Below are 19,897 nucleotides of genomic sequence, written 5' to 3' on the forward strand. Positions count from 1 at the left end.
TAAGTTAAAGGTGCTTCTAGAATCAGCTGCTATAGCACAGGTCTGAGAATGCAAAGAATCTCCCAAAGACAAGAGGGAAAAAGGAACCATCTTCATAAGCTCGTGGGTGTAGTATTATAAGCTAGGTCAGTAGTATAATCAGCTAGGTCACGGGGGTGAGGAGGTGCTTTGTAAATTATGAAGAACCACATAAATAAAAAGATGTTCATGTTAACGTAAGGAGCCCCTGTCCTTCCCTTGGCTCAGGTCACCCTCTTCTTGGGAAAGAAATGTTTCTCAATGACAAGTATGTGCAAACCTGTGGCATCATGGTTGTCTGTCTCTGGGTGGGTTTCACAAGCTCCCTGGACCTCGGTTTCCCCTTGTGTTAAATGAGAGGGTAGAACCGCATAGAATATAGTCGTATAGTCACTTCCCTGGGTGGCTCAGTCAGTTAAACGTCCGCTTCGGCTCAGGTCATGATCTCCCAGTTCATGAGTTCCAGCCCCGCTTCAGGCTCTGTGCTGACAGTTGGAGCCTGGAGCCTGATCCGGATTCTGTGACTCCCTCTCTCTCTGCCCCTCCCCTGCTCACACACTTGTCTCTCACTTTCTCAAAAATAAATACACATAAAAGAAAGAAAGAAAGAAAGAAAGAAAGAAAGAAAGAAAAAGAAAGAAAGAAAGAAAGAGAAGAAAGAAAGAAAGAAAGAAAGAAAAGGAAGGAAGAAAGAAAGAAAGAAAGAAAAAAAAAGAAAGAAAGAAAAAAGAAAGAAAGAAAGAATGTAGTCAATTCCCAATCCAGACATTCAGTGGTCCTGTTAACAGGCTGGTTTCATTTCCTTCTGGTAGACAAGGAGATGACAATGAATGATTTTTTTTAAGCTGTAGAGTAAATATGGTTATTGGTTTGCTCTACTTGAACTTCAGTTGAATTCAAGTTCATATAATACCCATCTGATCGTGTCCTTGCCGTTGGCAGCTTGTGCTGTAGACTGAATGTCTGTATTCCCCTGAAATTCCTGCGTTGAATCCCAACCCCCAGTGTGATGGCATTAAGAGGTAGGGGCCTTTGGGAGGTGATTAGGTCATAAGGACAGAGCCTCTTGAATGGAATCTGTGCCCTTATAAAAGAAGCCCCAGGGAGCCCCTCACCCCTCCCACCATGTGAGGACTCAGTGAGAGGACAGTCATCTATGACCCGGGGAGCAGAACTTCACCAGATACTGAATATGCTGGGCCTTGATCTTGGACTTCCCAACATCCAGAACCGTGGGAAATAAATTTCGGTTGTTTATAAGTTACCCAAGGCTATGGTATTCTCTTATAGCAGCCCAAATGGACAAAACACCTGCCACACCATAGGACCTTATTTTAATCTTTACTGATCTGCATGTTAATGTTACACATGAAAAAAACAAAGCTCAGGAATATAAAAAATTACCCAAAGTAACCTGTTTGGTTACTTTTTAAGTTTATTTATTTATTTTGAGAGAGGGAGAGAGAGATCATGAACAGGGGAGGGGCAGAGAAAGAGGGAGAGGGAGAATCCCAAGCAGGCTCTGTGCTGGCAGCAAAGAGCCCAGCTCAGGGGCTTAGGCTCAGGAACTGTGAGATCATGAAAAGAACTTTTTTTTTTTTTTTACGTTTTTATTTATTTATTTTTGACAGAGAGACAAAGAGCGCAGGGAAGGGGCAGAGAGAGAGGGACAGAGAGAGAATCCCAAGCAGGCTCCATGTTGCCAGCACAGAGCCAGATGGGGGCTTAAACTCACAAACTGTGAGATCGTGACCTGAGCCCAAACCACCAGTGGAACACTTAACCGACTAAGCCACCCAGGCGCCCCAAAAAACAACTCTTAACAATAGAACGATATAAACAAATGCTAAATGGATATTTAAAAATTTCCTTTCTTCAAAATAATTTTATTTTTTAGTTTAAGTGTCATAGGTCAGTACCAGTGAGAAAAAAAATAAAATTGTGTGTGTGTGTGTCTATATCTTGCTTTTCATGGAAGTTTCACTATCTTGCTTACTTGAAATTCAGTTAAGTGATGCACTCCCCTATCTGAGACACAACATAAAAAAATATATTTAAGAGGTGCTTGGGTGGCTCAGTCAGTTAAGCGTCCGACTTCGGCTCAGGTCATGATCTCGCTGTTCGTGAGTTCGAGCCCGACACGGGGCTCTGTGCTGACAGCTTAGAGCCTGGAGCCTGTTTCAGATTCTGTGTCTCCCTCTCTCTCTGACCCTACCCCATTCATGCTCTGTCTCTCTCTGTCTCAAAAATAAATAAACGTTTAAAAAAAAAAAAATATATATATATATATATATATTTAATCAGGGTGCTATAACCAAAGAATGTAAATTAGGGGATCTGTGCCTTTTTTTTTTTTGAGATAGGGAGCGGGGAAGGGGCAGAGAGAGAGAATCCCAAGCAAGCTCTGCACTGTCAGACTGGAGCCCAACGTGGGCCTCAATCCCGTGAATCAGGAACCATGAGATGGTGACCTGAGCCAAAATCAAGAGTCACACAGATGGAGTTAGCCACCCACGCGCCCCAGGGGATCTGTGCTCCTAATACTTTCCTTGTGGGCTAGCTCTTCAGACCTATTTACTTTTACTTTACATACAATGCTGACTGTTTTAATTATTTAGGTTCTAAGGCCCTGGGCGATTCCTATCTAAGGTGTGAAAGAACTACAGCCCCAAGAACAGCCACAAGGGAGGAATAAAAACTTTCTCCGAGCAGCAAACTGGAAAAGCACCACAGTGTGAGGCCAGGAGCCTCCCATACCTCAGACCCAGGAACACTATCACGTTTATGGGATCACCCACATTAAGGATGAGTTTTCAGGGAAAAGTTGTAAGTGTTCAGTATTACATGTTAAAGGAGGCAAGAAAATATGCGATATGGGGCGCCTGGGTGGCTCGGTCGGTTAAGTGTCCGACTTCGGCTCAGGTCATGATCTCACGGTCCGTGAGTTTGAGCCCCGCGTTGGGCTCTGTGCTGACAGTTCAGAGCCTGGAGCCCGTTTCAGATTCTGTGTCTCCCTCTCTCTCTGCCCCTCCCCTCTTCATGCTCTGTCTCTCTCCATCTCAAAAATAAATAAACGTTAAAAAAAAAATTAAAAAAAAAAAAGAAAATATGCGATATAATTTTAGAAAGTTTTCTATTATGATTAGCTTCAATATACAAAAATCAGTATATAGAGTGGATAGACCCTTGGCCACTTGAAAATGTAACTACCCAGAACGACTTATTTTCCTCTGCTTTGAGGATACAGAGAAACACTGGGGTATGTAAAAGAGAACTTGAAATTTTTTTTATTAGAATTAAAAAAATTTACCCAAACTCTGCTACTGACTTGTTGACATCAGCCTCACATTTCTTACCTGTAAAATGGGGATGTCTAACCTGTGGCACCTGGGCCCACATGCGAAGCACTTAATACATAATAAACACTATCACATGCCCAGCACGATTTCATATTCAAATTTGGGAGTTTCCCCCAAAGTATTATCTATGACATCCTCTACACAGCCTCAGACTTAGTCAAAATGCTCATTTTGGTTACCTTGGTGATAGATTCTGATTTCCTGGAACAATTCTTCCTGCCTCCTTACAATGCTTATGTATATATTTTTAAGTTTATTATTTATTTTTGAGAAAGACAGAGAGAGTGTGAGCAGGGGAGGGGCCGAGAGAGAGGGAGAATCTCAAGCAAGCTCCGTGCTGTCAGCGAAGAGCCTGATGCAGGGCTTGAACTCACGAAACTGTGAGATCATGACCTGAGCCGAAGTCAAGAGTTGACCAACTGAGCCGCCCAGGCGCCCCTACAACACTTATATTTTACTCCATCTTCTGCATAGTTTCTAAAAACAGTTTGGCCAACTTTAATAGATTGTATTAAGTCGTAAGTTTACAATATGTTTCTTAGCCTCTGCCTGCCATCATATGCTACTAAGCCCCATTGCTACATCTAAAGAAGGACCCACACTCCTAAATGTGAAGTTTGCGTGGACTGGCCGTGCAAGCTTGCCGAGGAAACCTGGCTTCACTGCTCCAAGGTATACACCAAGATGAAAATAATTTTAGGTCATGTCCAGTTGAATTCTTGGCATGGATTTATCTTCTGTAAATGAAAATAGTCACATACCAGAAGGGGAAGAAAGGCCTCTGGTATGACTTACATGAATTTTTCCTCTCGTTGAAAACTATGACTTCGTGACTATCTTTCTACATACAGCTATTGTTAGACATTACATCACATTACTGTTAGACATCTTACGACAGTAAGAAGTGCTTTCAAATCCTCAGTTTGACCTCATTATCCATAATATCCTAAAGATCCCAATTAATGGCCCCTTTGGAATATATAAAACTGAGGTCATCATATTCTGATGTCTGCTAACAGAATGTGAGTTCACACAGTCCATCTTTTCTGGATATATTCATTAAGATGTAGACTGTTTTAACTCCCAAGAAACTGGGTAGAGAAGGAGGGGTGCCTGGGTGCTTCAGTCGGTTAAGCAACTGACTCTTGATTTCAGCTCAGGTTGTAATCTCGAGGTTCGTGGGTTCGAGCCCCATGTCAGGCTCTGCGCTGACAGTGCCGGGCCTGCTTAGAATTCTCTCTCTTTCTCTCTCTCTCTATGCCTCCTCTGCTCATGCTCTCTCTCCCAAGAATAGATAGATGATAGATAGATAGATAGATAGATAGATAGATAGATAGATAGATGAAAGGAAGGAAGGAAGGTAGGAAGGAAGGAACGAAGGAAGGAAGGAAGGAAGGGAGGGAAGAGGGAAGGAAGGAACAAAGGAAGGAAGAAGGAAGAAAAAGAAAAAAACTGGGTAGAAAAGGAACATACATCACCATAATAAAGGTCATATATGGCATGCCCACAGCTAACATCATACTCAAAAGTGAAACGCTGAGAGATTTTCCTCTAAGATCAGGAATCAGACAATGATGCCACTCTCACCATTTTTATTCAACACACTATTAGAAGTCGTAGCCAAAGCAAGTAAGCGAGAAAAAGAAACGAAGGAAAGGAAGAGGTAAGACTGTCACTATTTGACTGTCACTATTTGCAAATGACATGACTATACAGAAAACCTTAAAGATTCCAACAAAAAAAGTTTGCAGTTTTAAATAGTTTCTGTAAAGACGCAGGACACAAAGTCAATACACAAGAATCAGTTGTGTTTTCATACAGCAACAGTGAGTTACCTGAAAGACAAATTAAGGAAGCAATCCCACTTACAACATCAGAAGGATTAAATACTTAGGAATGAATTTAACCAACAAAATGAAAGATCTGTACACTGAAAACCAGAAGACATTGATTAAAGAAATTAAAGAAGATACAAATAAACATAAAACTATTCTGTGTGCATGGATGAAAAGAACTAATATTGTTAAAAAGTCCAAACTACACAAGATCTGCAGATTCAGTGAAATCCTTGCAAAATTCCAGTGGCATCTTTCATGGAAGTAGAACAAATAATTGTAAGTTCTGTATGGAGCCACAAAAGGCCCTGAATAGCCAAAGCAATCTTAAGAAAGAAGAACAAAGCAGGAAGCATCACACTTAATCATTTCAAACTATACTCTAAAGTCATAGTAATCAAAACGATGGGGCGCCTGGGTGGTTCAGTCTGTTAAGAGTCCGGCTTCGGCTCAGGTCATAAACTCACAGTTTGTGAGTTCGAGCCCCGCATCGGGCTCTGTGCTGACAACTCAGAGCCTGGAGCTCGTTTCAGGTTCTGTGTCTGTCTCTGTGCCTCTGCCCTGTTCGTGCTCTGTCTCTGTCAAAAATAAATAAACAAAAAAAAAAAAAATTTTTTTTTAAAGTGGTATATTATTGGCATAAAGCAAACACATAGGTGAATGGATGGAATTGAGAGCCCAGAAATAAGCTCACACACATATGGCCAATTAATCTTCAGCGAAGGAGCTAAGAATATACAATTAGGAAACGGATATATCTTAATAAATGTCGGGAAAACTAAACAGCCACATGCAAAAGAGTGAAACTGGGCCCCTTTTTATACCAAACTTAAAAATCAACTTGAAATGGATTAAAAGCTTGAACCTAAGACCTGAAACTATAAAACTCCCAGAAGAAAACACAGGGGTTAGCTCCTTGATATCAGTCTTGGCAATAACTTTTTGGATTTGGCATGAAAAGAAAAGGCAACAAAAGCAAAAATAAACAAGCGGGACTACATCAAAATAAAAAAACTTTTGCACAACAAAGGAAACCATCAACAAAATGAAAAGGAAACTTATAGAATAGAAGGAAATATTTGCAAACCATATATCTGATGAAGGTTTAATAACCAAAATACACAAGAAACTCATAAAACTCAATAGCAAAATAAACAAATAAATAACCCAATTCAAAAAGAGCAAAGGACCTAATGAGACATTTTTCCAAAGAAGATAAGCAAATGGCCAACAGGTACCAAAAAAAAAAAAAAAAAAAATTCAACCTCACTTATCATCAGGAAAATGTAAATCTAAAACCACAGTGAGGTATCATCACCTCACACTATTAGAACAGCCATCATCAAAAAGACAAGAGAAAGGTCACCGGGGTGGCTCAGTGGGTTAAGCATCCAACTTTGGCTCAGGTCATGATCTCGCAGCTCGTGAGTTCGAGCCCCGCATTGGGTTCTGTGCTGACAGCTCAGAGCCTGGAGTCTACTTCAGATTCTGTGTCCAGCTCTCTCTGCCTGTCTCCTGCTCACACTCAAGAGATAACAAGTGTCAGTGAGGATATGGAGAAAGAAAAACCCCTTTGCACTGGCAGTGGGAATGCAAATTGGTGCAGCCACTCTGGAAAACAGTATGGAGGCTCCTCAAGAAATGAAAAATAGAACTACCGTGTGCCCAGCAGTCCCACTTCTGGGTATATATCCAAAGGAAACAAATCCATTATCTTGAAGAGAGAGCTGCATTCTGTGTTCATTGCAGCATTATTCCTAACGGCTAAACTACAGAAACAACGTAAATGTCTGCTGATGGTTGAATGGACAAAGAAAATGTGGTACATATAAGTGTGGGTGTATGTGTGTATATATGTACACACACATATATATATACACACATACACAATGAAATATTATTCAGCCTTTAAAAAGAAGAAAATTCTGTCATTTACAACAACAAGGGTGAGCCTGGAGGGCATCATGCTAAGTGAAATAAACCAGACAGAGGATAACGAATCCTGCGTGGTACCGCTTATGTGTGAAATCTGCAAGTCAACCAATCAAATCAGTATTTTTTTCAAGTCAAATTCACAGAAACAGTAGAAAAGTGGCTGCCTGGGTTTGGGGGGATTGGGGGAAAGAGAAGAAGGCTGGTAAAAGGGTAAAAATGTTCAGTGACAAAAAAAGAAATAGATTGTTTCTATTCTTGTAGAGATAATAAGCCAGAACTAGAGCGTTGACTCCAATAAACCAGAACAGATTTATTGAGCTGTTTACCGAAGACTTGCTTAAGCTGTTGGGTAAAGAGCTTGCACCCAGCAGGAAAATTAGCTCCCAAAGACTTTCTTCTACTCTGAAAAGTCAGGCCCCTTGAGGCTCCATCCAGGTGTAAATAAATATTAATGCAAGACAGGCTGCTACATTTCACTTCTGTTTCTCTGATGTGTGGGAACATTAGTAGCACCATATCTTGATCTCGAAGTTTTTAGCTTTTATTTCTGCCAAGTTAAGTGGAAAAGGTAGCTAAATTGTACGGAAAAATAAGACAATGCCATTGCCCAGTTACTTTTATTTCCTACTCCTCCCTTCAGTGCTGAGATTTTTTCAAAAGAAAGTGGCTTAAAGAAAACCATAAGAAAAAGAAAACTGTAAAATCTTCAAGTTTCAGGGATGCCTGGGTGACTCAGTTGGTTAAGCGTCCCACTCTTCTTTCTTTTCTTTTTTAATGTGTATTTATTTTTGAGAGAGAGCGCAAGTGGGGAAGAGGCAAAGAGAGAAAGAGACATAGAATCTCAAGTGGGCTCCACACTGACAGCGAGAGCCCAATGTGGGGCTCTATCTCACAAACTGAGATCGTGACCTGAGCTGAAGTCAGATGCTTAACTGACTGAGCCACCCAGGAGTCCCCTAAGCGTCCAACTCTTGATTTTGGCTCAGGTCGTGATCCCATAGTCATGAGATTAAGCCCTGCATTGGGCTCCACACTGAACATGGGGTCTGCTTAGGATTCTCTCTCTCCCTCTCTCTCTGCCCCTCCCAACTCACACACATGCTGTTTTTTTCTCTCTCTCTCTCTCTCAAAATAAATATTTTTAAACAATTAAAAAAGAGTATAAAATAAATAAATAAATAAGTAATTAAATGTATAGATAAAATCTCCAAGGTTCAAAATAATAGAAGCAGATGAATTTAGAATCAAAGTTGCTGTGTCAGGCTTCCCAGGCTGTGCACTGCACAAATCTAGGCACTGCTATTCACAGAGATTACAATAACCAGCATGGTGCCACTCAGAGTTGTGCAAACTGTTCAGAGCATATCCCCTGATTGTGCTAGAAGTCATCTCACCAGCCCATAAACAAGTCTCCTCAAATGTTTCACCGAACATTCCTTAAATCTGCCCCTTCTACCTACCCACAATCAGGTCCTCATCATTTCTCACCTATATTATTATTGCAGAAGATATCTTGCTCCCACCTCCCTCCCTTTCTCTCAGCCCATCTTCCATGCTGCCCCCAGAGGGAGCTTTCAAACGTGTAAATATGATCCCTTACCTTTATAAAACCTTAGCAGAACCAGACATGAAGACTGAGCTTCTCTGACCTAACGCTGCATTGACACTGCAGTATAATTATGCCCTTATTGCCTGCAGTCGCAACACTTAAGCTACAATTCCAAACCACCACCTTCCTAAAAGCCGTGCTGTTTCACCCAGCTCTGGACTTGGCCAGCCTTGAACCCACGTTGGTCCTTATTCCCCACTTTTCTGCCTAGGGCATTTGTGTTACCTGAAAAATGTCCCTGGCACAGCCTTGCTGTGCCCTCCTCCACTGAGCCTCTTTACCTGGACCCCCTTCATTGTCCCATACTCTGTCAGTGCTCGGTATTTCTCCTTTCCACTGCTGATGGCAATGGGAAGGAACTAGTCTAGAACATGTCCCTTCTGCTGGATTATACACTCCACGAGGACAGAACTGCGTCTCCCCTGTTTACTGCTGTCCCCCCAGCAGCCAGCACGATTCCTTGTGCACAAAAAAGGGCTCCATAAATGTCAAAACGAATGTGTTGTGATTACATGTTTACCAGTGTAGCCCAAGTAAATTCCAAATAAACCTAGTTCCAAAAGTGTTAACAAGAAATGTAAATTTTATAGAAAAACGGAAGGGAAGGGGGGCACTGTCAATGAAGGGTGCAGGGAAGGGAAAAAAATATTTTTCCTCTACCCATTGGGATTGTCAAGCTGGGGGCTCTATAAATTAGACTGACAAGACAGGGGCACCTGGCTGGGTCAGTCAGGAGAAAATGCAACTCTTGGTCTCGGGGTTTTAAGTTTGAGCCCCACATTGTGTGCAGAGATTACTTAAAAATAAAGTCTTAGGGGCGCCTGGGTGGCTCAGTTGGTTAAGCGTCCGACTTCGGCTCAGGTCATGATCTCACGGTCCGTGAGTTCGAGCCCCGAGTCGGGCTCTGTGCTGACAGCTCAGAGCCTGGAGCCTGCTTCGGATTCTGTGTCTCCCTCTCTCTCTGCCCCTCCCCTGTTCATGCTCTGTCTCTCTCTGTCTCAAAAATAAATAAACGTTAAAAAAAAAATTAAAAAAAAAAATAAAGTCTTAAAAAAAGAAAAGACTGGGGCGCCTGGGTGACTCATTCTGCCAAGCGTCCAACTCCTGGTTTCTGCTCAGGTCATGATTTCATAGTTCGTGAGTTCAAGCCCCGCTGACAGTGGTGTGGAGCCTGCTTGGGATTCTCTCTCTCTCTCTCTCTCTCTCTCTCTGCCCCTCCCCTGCTCACTCTTCTCTCTCTCTCTCTCTCTCTCTCTCTCTCTCTCTTAAATAAATAAATAAATAAATAGTTTGTAGTGCAGATTTTAATTATTGTCCTTTCCACCAATAAGAGTTGTTAAATCCTTTTCCTGGCAAGGGGGAGGGAGATATATCTACAACTGGAAATTTCCTTTAGGAATGTAAATTCCCTTTACAAAAGGAAAACTTGAGTCCTGTTTGTAGAGTTTTTCCTGAGTCTGCTGATTCTCACACTGGCCTTTGGCTCCAAATAATTCATACACCAAAAAGGCATATTTTGGAGTGACATATTCTGGTAACTTTCACTTAAGCCAAACAGTAAAGATGTACAAAACTATAAAATAATGCCAGTTTTTTAAACTCCATGTATTTTGTTGTGTTTTAAAAATACAGTTATCCCGGGGCGCCTGGGTGGCTCAGTCGGTTAAGCGTCCGACTTCAGCTCAGGTCACGATCTCGCGTGAGTCCGAGCCCCGCGTCGGGCTCTGGGCTGATGGCTCAGAGCCTGGAGCCTGCTTCCAATTCTGTGTCTCCCTCTCTCTCTGCCCCTCCCCCGTTCATGCTCTGTCTCTCTCTGTCTCAAGAATAAATAAACGTTAAAATTAAAAAAAAAAATACAGTTATCCTAAAATATGTCATTAATAATAATAGGTAATAATTGCCTTATTGTTCTTTATAAGTAACTGAACTAATACATATTTTTGAAAATTTCTCAGTTTTAACTTTACATGTGGTAAAAATGGATAAATACAGCAAGCACACTGTAGGGGCCAAGGTTAGGCCAACTCAAGATGGGCCACTTTGGCATAAAAATTATCTTGAGTTAAAAAGCAATAGAAACTCGGGAGATCCAGGAAAAACTCCTTACCTCCCCCATCAACTGCCTAAAAAGAATTTAGATATAGCACCTGCTCCAGAGAGAGAGCTCAGCACAGATAACTGTGGTTAATCTGAAACGGGTATGGTGGAGGAAGAACCCAGCAAGACCTTGTCGCATCATCAAAGTCCTTTATGCCCCATTGTTTCTGAGTGGCCCAGCAGGCGTTTGTTTACTAAACGCTTTCTCCATTTCATCTTCCTGTGAATTGCATTCCTTCCCTTTGGGGTCCCAGACCCCTACCCCCTTCTCCTTAGTTCAGAATGACCAGTGTACCTCATGCCCGACTTTCCTCGGGATTTCCCTGTGTGTGTGGATTCCCTGTATCTACCTAATAAATATGATTTTCTCCTGTGAACCTGTGTCATGTCAATTTGACTCTTCATCTAACTAGAAGGACCCTTGAAGAGGACAGGAATTCTTGCTCCCTGACACATACAAATAAAAGCTCTTCAGTGCCCTGTACAGCCTTTTTTTTTTTTTTTTTTTTCTTGAACAGACTATTTTTAGGGCAGTTTTAGGGTCACAGCAAAACTGAGTAGAAAGTAGAGAGGTTCCCCATATGCCCCTTGTCCCCACCCTTCGCACATGGACAGCCTCCCCCATTATCAACATCTCCACTCGGGTGGCTCATTTATTACAATTGATGAACCTACGTTGACATGTCGTAATCACCCAAAGTCCATGGTTTGCATTAGAGTTCAACCTTGCTGTTGTACATTCTATGATTCTGGACAAATGCATGATGACATGTACCCATTATTACAGTGAAGGAGTTGAAGACGACTCAAAATATGCCATTGTGGCATACTGACTATTTTGAGCAGAGAGCACTTGAAAAACAAAATGCCAGGAGAGACTTTCTCTGACCTCCCCTTATCTGCCTCCTTTTGTAGGCAAAAGAAAATTCCCTTGTTATAAATCCCCTCCCTAGGAGTTTGACCATCCTGGGAGGTTTGACTCCTATCTCAGGAGAAGAGACTAGAAGTCAACACCACACCCAGACAGACTTAGTCACACACACAATCTTATCTCCCATTTACTCTTCCAAAGGGCTCGTCCGTCTGTTCTAAAACATATTTACTCTCCCCTAAGTGACCTACATCCCCTCTCTTCTTCCCCAAGATCTTATATAAATTCCAATCTCACTGCTTTTCTTTTGTGATACCTCATGCACATGATAATAAAAATTAATGAATTTATATATATATATATATATATATATATATATATATCCTCCTGGTAATGCACCTGTTGTCAGTTTATGTCATAAACCCAGGCTATTACACCTAGGAAGATAGAGGGAAATCCTTCCTCCCCTAGAATACTATTGTGAAAAAGAAAACCACAGGCCCAAAATGGCATCACTTTGGTCAAGTCACCGAACTGGGGTTGTAACTAATCTAACTGCAGTTTCAGCCTCCCCCGAAATTGTAGTCTTAACTGGTCAGTCAGGAATGTTCTGCTCAGTGAGGCAATCTGCCACAAGGACCCTCCCCATTCCCCAAAGGAAGATGAGGTAATGGGCATGGGTGTGATAAGACCCCTGTTCTCCACCCTGCCTCCCCACCTGCCCCATAAGTGACCACGCCTCCAACAATCCTTTTCTCTTGCTAATAACTTTCTTGCCCCACCCTCCTTCTTATAAGAACCTTCCTTCAGGTACAACTCCTAGGAGCATCCCTCTACTTCCCGCCTGGCATGCTGCCCACTGTTTAATGAAGCCAGTTACAGCTTCAAATGTACTTGGTCGAACTTTGTTTTTAAAGCATCCTACAGAGTACTTCTGCTGCCCCGAAAATCCTCTGTGTTCTGCTTCTATAACTTTTAAGACTTTAAGGGATCCTGAGATTTTTTTTTTTTTAAGTTTGGAACCACTACACCAACCTAACATAGTGATCCCACAATCCGACCCCGGTTTCCTGAGTTTCTAGAATTAGCATGAGACTCCCAATTCTAGACTCTCAAGGGCCTCTGACAGCATCCCCTATGCTGTCACTGAAAACCCTCTCCCTATTTGGGCTTTCTACTTTTTCTTCTGCTCCCTGCTTTTAAGGGCCCTTTGTCCTTTTATCCAGTTTTGTGCATCACCTGCAGGGTCCTGCTTCTTCCAGATCCCATACTAGTCCTTTGAAAGGCAAAGGGACTCTTCCATATGGCACAGGGGATGGATGAGGAAACTGAAGAGCCTTCTCATCGGTCTGCCCGGGGATTGAGCCATCCATAAGATAATGGGAATTTTCCAAGGACCTGACTCCTGTATCCTAGGCCAGGTTTGGCTCCAGTCCAGGAGGAGGAAGTAGGGAGCGGGAAACTGAACCTCCTGCTCCAGGTTGGCAGTGTCGGGATGGGCAGGGGGCTCTCCCCTGCTCTCTGCCTTCACATTACTTACAATAACGGCTTCCTACCTTCATAGGCTCATAGCCCTTAAAGCAAGTGCAGCCCTAGCTGGAGGGGCCTTTCAGGGGTTTTAGAAAAAACTAACAAGGGTAAAGTTTAAAGATTGCAAGACGCCATAAAAACATCACAGTGAATACCCTTTCAGACACTCATTGGAATATAAGTGGGGCTCAGCTTTCTTCCCTTCACAACTGACCTAATCCTCATCTTTGTGGGTTGTGACCACTGTGGTGCCTATATGGGGTGTCTTTCGATTGGGTGGGGGCCCCCAAATGTGGGGCGATGATTGGGTGGAAGCTGGTGGCACTGAAAGGTGAAAGAATCCACCCAAGGCAGAAGGATCCACACACTGAATACACTGCAAGGGAGCGGAGGGCAGGATAACGGAGAGGCTGTCTGCAACAAGGCCTTGGGAGGGGAGTGCTTTTAAGGAGGGAAAGTGAGGAGGTAGGTTGACGTATGGAAATTTCCCTCTTTTGGTAACTGTAAGCCCAATGGTCGGTTAGGACCCGTGGATATTTTGGGGTGGGTCGCCTGATGGGCTTGTCTCTACTCAGCCAGGTGGTCACTGTGGCCCCTTTGGCTTTCCATCGCTCAAGCCTGTGTGCCTGAAAGCGCCCTCCACAACCACCATGTGACTTGGGCGACAAACTCCAGCTTCCTGGTCTGCACCATTGTTTTAAGAACATTTTGCCAGGACCATCTCATGCCCAAAGTAAAACATGCACCCCTCTTAGACCAACTCCCAGCTCCCCAGAGGGATTCCTATAGAAACCAAAATCTGTGTGGCCTCTGCCGAGGCCATACAGATGCTAAATGAGCTTATCTGGAAAATCAGAAGCACCTCCCTCAAGGGAAGTTGGCAGGCTGGGAGGGGAGGGAGGAAGTTGGAACTCCAAGGCTTTACTAATAACCCCTGTCTCTCCCCCAGTCCTTCCCTACTCCCACCCTCCCCATGACCAAGAAAAAGGAGTCCCTGGGGCAGCTTGAAAGGAAGGAGAGATTCCCAGGGGCTTTGGGAAGTGAGGTCAGAGTTGGGAAGGCAGGACATTCCCAGTGGAAAGCATTCAGGACTGCCTTTGGGCTGCAACCCTTCATAAATACATTCTTCTCTAAAATCCCATACATGGGTTTAGAAGACTAGAAGATGGGCCATTAAAGTAAATAGTATTAGTATAAAATTTTTTTTAAATAAATAGTATTACTAATATTAATAATCAAGGGTGTCAGTAGTGTTGAAAATTTTCTGGAACCCTTTCCTGAGTTGCCTAATGCCCAGAGAAGGAAAATAACAGTGTTTAGTCGTAAATTATATGATCAGTGAACATAGCTTTCAAGATGATGTGTCAGGGCTTGTGAACTGGGTTTGTTTTGGTCTAATTAGATGTTTGTCGTGTGTGTGTGTGTGTGTGTGTGTGTGTGTGTGTGTGTGTGTGTGTTTATGGTTTCATCACCTTTTTTTTTTTTTTTTGCCTCTGGCTCTTTCTAATTAAAAAAAAAAAAAAACTTTGGGGCACCTGGGTGGCTCAGTTGGTTGAGCACTGGACTCTTGATTTCAGCTCAAGTCATGATCCCAGCTCATGGGATCCAGCCCTGCATGGGGGCTGTCCTTCTGCCCCTCTTCCCTGATCACGTGCGTGTTCTCTTTCTCTCTAAAATAATAATAATTTTAAAACCACTTTAAAAAGATAGGAAATGAGGGGCACCTGGGTGGCTCAGTCGGTTGAGTCCAACTTCGACTCACGTCTTGCAGTCTGTGAGTTCGAGCCCCACATCAGGCTCTGTGCTGACAGCTCAGAGCCTGGAGCCTGTTTCAGGTTCTGTGTCTGTTTCTCTGCCTCTGCCCTGTTCATGCTCTGTCTCTCTCTGTCTCAAAAATAAATAAAAGATTAAAAAAATGTTTTTTAAAGATAGGAAATGACACACACACGTTTGATGGACCTGTGTTTATGTTAAACAATTGGCTCCCTAAATTTACTGAGACAGGGTAACTGTTAAGGGCAGGGATTTTGCCTTTATCTAAGGATTCATTTACTCAACTGATTTTTATTGATTGCGTATTTGGTCCAGGCCAGGAGCTAGGTTGCTAGGGTGAACAAACACATCCCCTCCCCTCAAATAGAAAAGTAAACAAATAAAATGCACTGGGTAGAGTTCTGATCACTGAAAATTGTAAATAGAGACTGCCTTGTATTTATACAGACATAAGTAAGATACTTTTTAAAGTATAAAAGGTAGTATAGTTTTATATAAAAGGTAGTATATAAATAAAGTTTTTTTTTAAGGTAGTATATATATATAAAGTTTTATATAAAAGGTAGTATAGCTGACCTTTGAACGACACAGGTTTGAACTGCGGGGGTCCACTTACATGCGGATTTTTTACAGTACAGTCCTGGGAATGTATTTTCTCTTCCTTATGATTTTTAAAAAATTTTTTTTTAACATTTATTTATTTTTGAGACAGAGAGAGAGCATGAACAGGGGAGGGTCAGAGAAAGAGGGAGACACAGAATCTGAAACAGGCTCCAGGCTCTGAGCTGTCAGCCCAGAGCCCGACGCAGGGCTCGAACCCACAGACTGTGAGATCATGACCTGAGCCGAAGTCGGACGTTCAACCGACTGAGCCACCCAGGCGCCCCTTCCTTATGATTTTTAAGTTTATTTATTTATTTGGGGGAGAGGGGCAGAGAGAAAGGGAGAGAGAGAGAATCCCAAGGGACAATCCCACTGTCAGAGCAGGGACTCAGTCCCTCGAACCTTGAGATCATGACCTGAGCTGAGATCAAGAGTTAGACGCTTCACTGACTGAGCCACCCGGGCACCCTCCTTCCTTATGATTTTCTTAATGATGTTTTCTACTCTCTCACTTTATTTTACTAATACCCATTTTACTAATACGGTATATAACACACAAAGTATGTGTTAAGCCGCTGTTTATGTTACTGGCAAGGCATGCACTCAGCAGTAGACTATTAGTGGTTACTGGGGAGTCAAAAATGGTACTCAGATTTCGATGGCACAGGGATTGGCGCCCAAGACCCGTGCATTGTTCAAACGGTACACCGTACAAACTGTTCTGCAGCAGGGTTTTTGTTTGTTTGTTTTGTTTTGTTTTTGCTTTTTACTGTGCAATATATCCTGGAGGTCACTCTACCTAGTAGTTGTGCATTTTAAATAGATGCTTTGGCCGTAAGTGAGCGGTAGGCAGGAGGACTGGGGACAGTGGGGAAAGGACTGCTGGATAGCATGTCCATGGCCAGGTGCCTGGTCAGGAGTGGGAGGCATCCAGGCCGGTGCTTCACCTGTTGGAAATTTCACTCACCCTCTTCACTTCTCTACAGCTGCTCTTGTGGAAGAGAAAAGGGTGAAACCTAGAAGCTATTTTATTTACCCTGAAGATATGGTGGGCTAAGCGCTGTGTTCAATAGATCATTACTGGTTTTCCATTATTGTGACAAATGCGATTTATTGTAAGGCTTCAAATCCCGATGTGTAAATCCATAGGAGGATGTTAAGCATCTGTACCCCTGTGACGTAATGCATAGAAAATTTAAGACCTGAAAAATTGTCAATGTCTAGCATTTCCCACCTTTCCTACCTTCAACTCTAGGATTCAATAATTCTAGGCATCCATTGGGTACAACTTTGATTTTGATAGATACGTAAATAAATAATAAAAGCATTGATTTGGAAGAGAGCAGAAAATTAAAATTTGGGGAGAGGACTTCTCTTACCTTAAAATCTTCAGTGCTGGGGCGCCTGGGTGGCTCAGCTGGTGAAGCATCCAACTTCAGCTCAGGTCATGATCTCACGGTTCGGTTCTTGAGCTCAAGCCCCGCTTTGGGCTTTGCACTCTCTCCCCCTCTCTTTCTCTCTCTGCCCCAGTGGGATTCTCTCTCTCCCTCTCTTTCTGCCCCTTGCTCGCTCACTCTCTCTCAAAAAAAATTTTTAAGTGCTTTATCAATGTGACTCACAATGACTATACTATTTATCGGGCAAAGGCTTGCCTTTTCTAATTGAAAGGATGATTTTCTAGGTTCTTCTCCCTGCCAGTACCCATAAATTTGATGAAGAGGTACAGGAATGGCTTTAGGTAACCTAAGCTGGTTTCGTTGCAAATGAAATGGGGGGTGGGGGAGGGGGAAACCAAACCCAAACAGTGGTGAGTTGGGAAATTTGTAACAAGCAGATCTCTGTGGGGGCGATGCCCTAATTTGTATAGTTTGTCAATATCCATGGTGTAAGTACTCCTTCTGCGGCTGAGAGTGTAACCCATTTGTTCCAATTTGCCTAGAACCTTCCCAGTTTCAGCGCTGAAAGTCCTGAGTTCCCGGAAACTTCTCAATTCCCGGGAAACAGGGCGGTTGGTCAGCTGAATGGCTGCTTTCAGGCTCCCCATATGACATCCCTGAACATGGAGTTGGGAAGAGATGTACACATGGTTCAAGGCTTGTGAGGAACAGCCTCCCACATGCCACTGGCGGGGGTTTGCATGGCCAAGTTGTTCTCATTACCTCTCAATTCACCACCACCCCGGCGTGATTTCCTGGAGCTATATGAACAAAGTATGGCATGCTGAGTGGCTTAAGATGCGGAAATGTATTGCCTCACGGTTCTGGAGGCCAGAAGTGTCAAACCAACATGAGGGCAAGTCTATGCTCTTTCTGCGGGCTAGGGGGGAATTTGTTCCGTGCCTTTCTCTTAGCTTCTAATGCCATTCCTTGGCTTGCAGCTGTAAAACTAGAAACACTCCCTTCATTGTCACATGGCATTCTTCCCTCTGTGTCTCTTGTCTTTGCTGGGGCCATCTTCTCACAAGTACCCCAGCCATATTGGATTAGAATGCGATTAAGTACCTCTGTAACCACCCTATTTCCAAATAAGTTCACATTCTGAGGTGCTAGGGGTTAGGAGCACAACATACATTTTTTGAAAGGACACAAGTCTACCCATATCAACCCCCTTCACCAATCTCACAACAACCCCCAATAATAGGTCTGAACTCAAAGTTTTAGAAATACAGCATTCTAAAACTTAAATCTATTTAAAATATTTTGCCATATATATATATATATATATATATATATATATATATGGGGGGTTTTAATGTTTATTCATTTCTTTTCCACAGAGAGAGAGAGAAAGAGAGAGAATGAGTGGGGGAGGGGCAGAGAGAGAGGGAGACACAGAATCCGAAGGAGGTTCCAGGCGCCCCTGCTGTATGTATATTTGTAATTGAATAAATAAATAAAATTTTGCCAATTGTAGAATCCTCGGACTCAATTTTTTGTCTTTTCTTTTTTTTTTTTTTTAAGTAAACTCTGCTCCCAACACGGGGCTGAAACTCAGGACCCCAAGATCAAGAGTCCTATGCTCTAAGGACTGAGCCAGCCCCTCCTCTGATTCAATTTAAAAATGCTTTACTGTGGTGCCTGCTTGGCTCATGGTAGAGCATGCGACGCTTGATCTTGGGGCTGTAAGTTCAAGCCCCATGTTGGGTACAAAGATTACTTAAAAATAATGTCTTTACAAATGTAAAGATAGGGGCTCCTGGGTGGCTCAGTTGGTTAAGCGTCCGACTCTCGATTCCAGTTCAGGTCATGATCTCCACAGTCATGAGGTTGAGCCCCGTGTCAGGCTCCATGCTGGGCAGGGAGCCTGCTTAAAATTCTCTCTCTTTCTCTCTCTCTCTCTCTCTCCCGCAGCCCCTCTCACACTATGTCTCTCTCAGAAAAATAAATAAATAAATAAATAAATAAATAAATACTTTGTTAAAATTGTTTCTCAGTGATGAGAACTGGGGTAAAATTTCATTTTCTTTACTCACACTTTCCTATAGTACCTGTGTTTTTCCCCCCAAAAATAGTCCTATCATTTTTACGTTTTGACAATTAACAACGGATCTATATTTTCAGAGAATGAAGAGAACCCGGTTATTCTATTTGCCCTGGGAAGGTGATCACTGATATCCGAGCTGAGGGGACACAATGGGACATGTGTGAAACGGGGTAGCACACAGTCTGAGAAGTCACCGTGAGGCCAGGCATGCGAAGGGGAAAGAAAGTACTCTCTGAAAGGGAACTCACGGAGTCTTTACTCCAGCATCTTCCCAAGGGAGTCCCGCAAATTCTATGGGAATAAGAATAATTTATGGCCAAGAAAATTGGGGACGCACAGCACTCTGACCCCTCTTGAAAAGTCACAATGCACACATCTGAGGAGTCTTGCAGTATAGAAACCTTTTTAGCCCAGAATTTCCTAGATGTTTGGATTCAGAACCCTTTTGGGGAACACACATTAATCTCCTAGAACTGGTGTTTTCCTATGCCCGAGTCCATCTCTCCCATTTTATAGATAAGAAAATTGAGCCTCAGAGAGGAAAACTGAGGTCACACAACCCATTAAAGGCAAAGCTGGGACAAAAACCTCAGCTTCCTGGCCTCCTGCTCATTCGTTTGTCCCCATCCCCACTGTTTGCTACATTTCCTCTTGCTCAGGGTTGGTGAGATACTCTGTCAGGATTACTGGGGAAGAGGAAGGTGAGGAGGACATCCCCACAGGATTTAGGAGAGAAGGAGTCAAGCAATAGTTGGAGCCATAGAAGTAAATTTGTTTGGGACGG

The sequence above is a fragment of the Panthera leo genome, chromosome D4 (genome assembly GCF_018350215.1).
Source record: "Panthera leo isolate Ple1 chromosome D4, P.leo_Ple1_pat1.1, whole genome shotgun sequence".
NCBI classification, from domain to species: Eukaryota; Metazoa; Chordata; class Mammalia; order Carnivora; family Felidae; genus Panthera; species Panthera leo.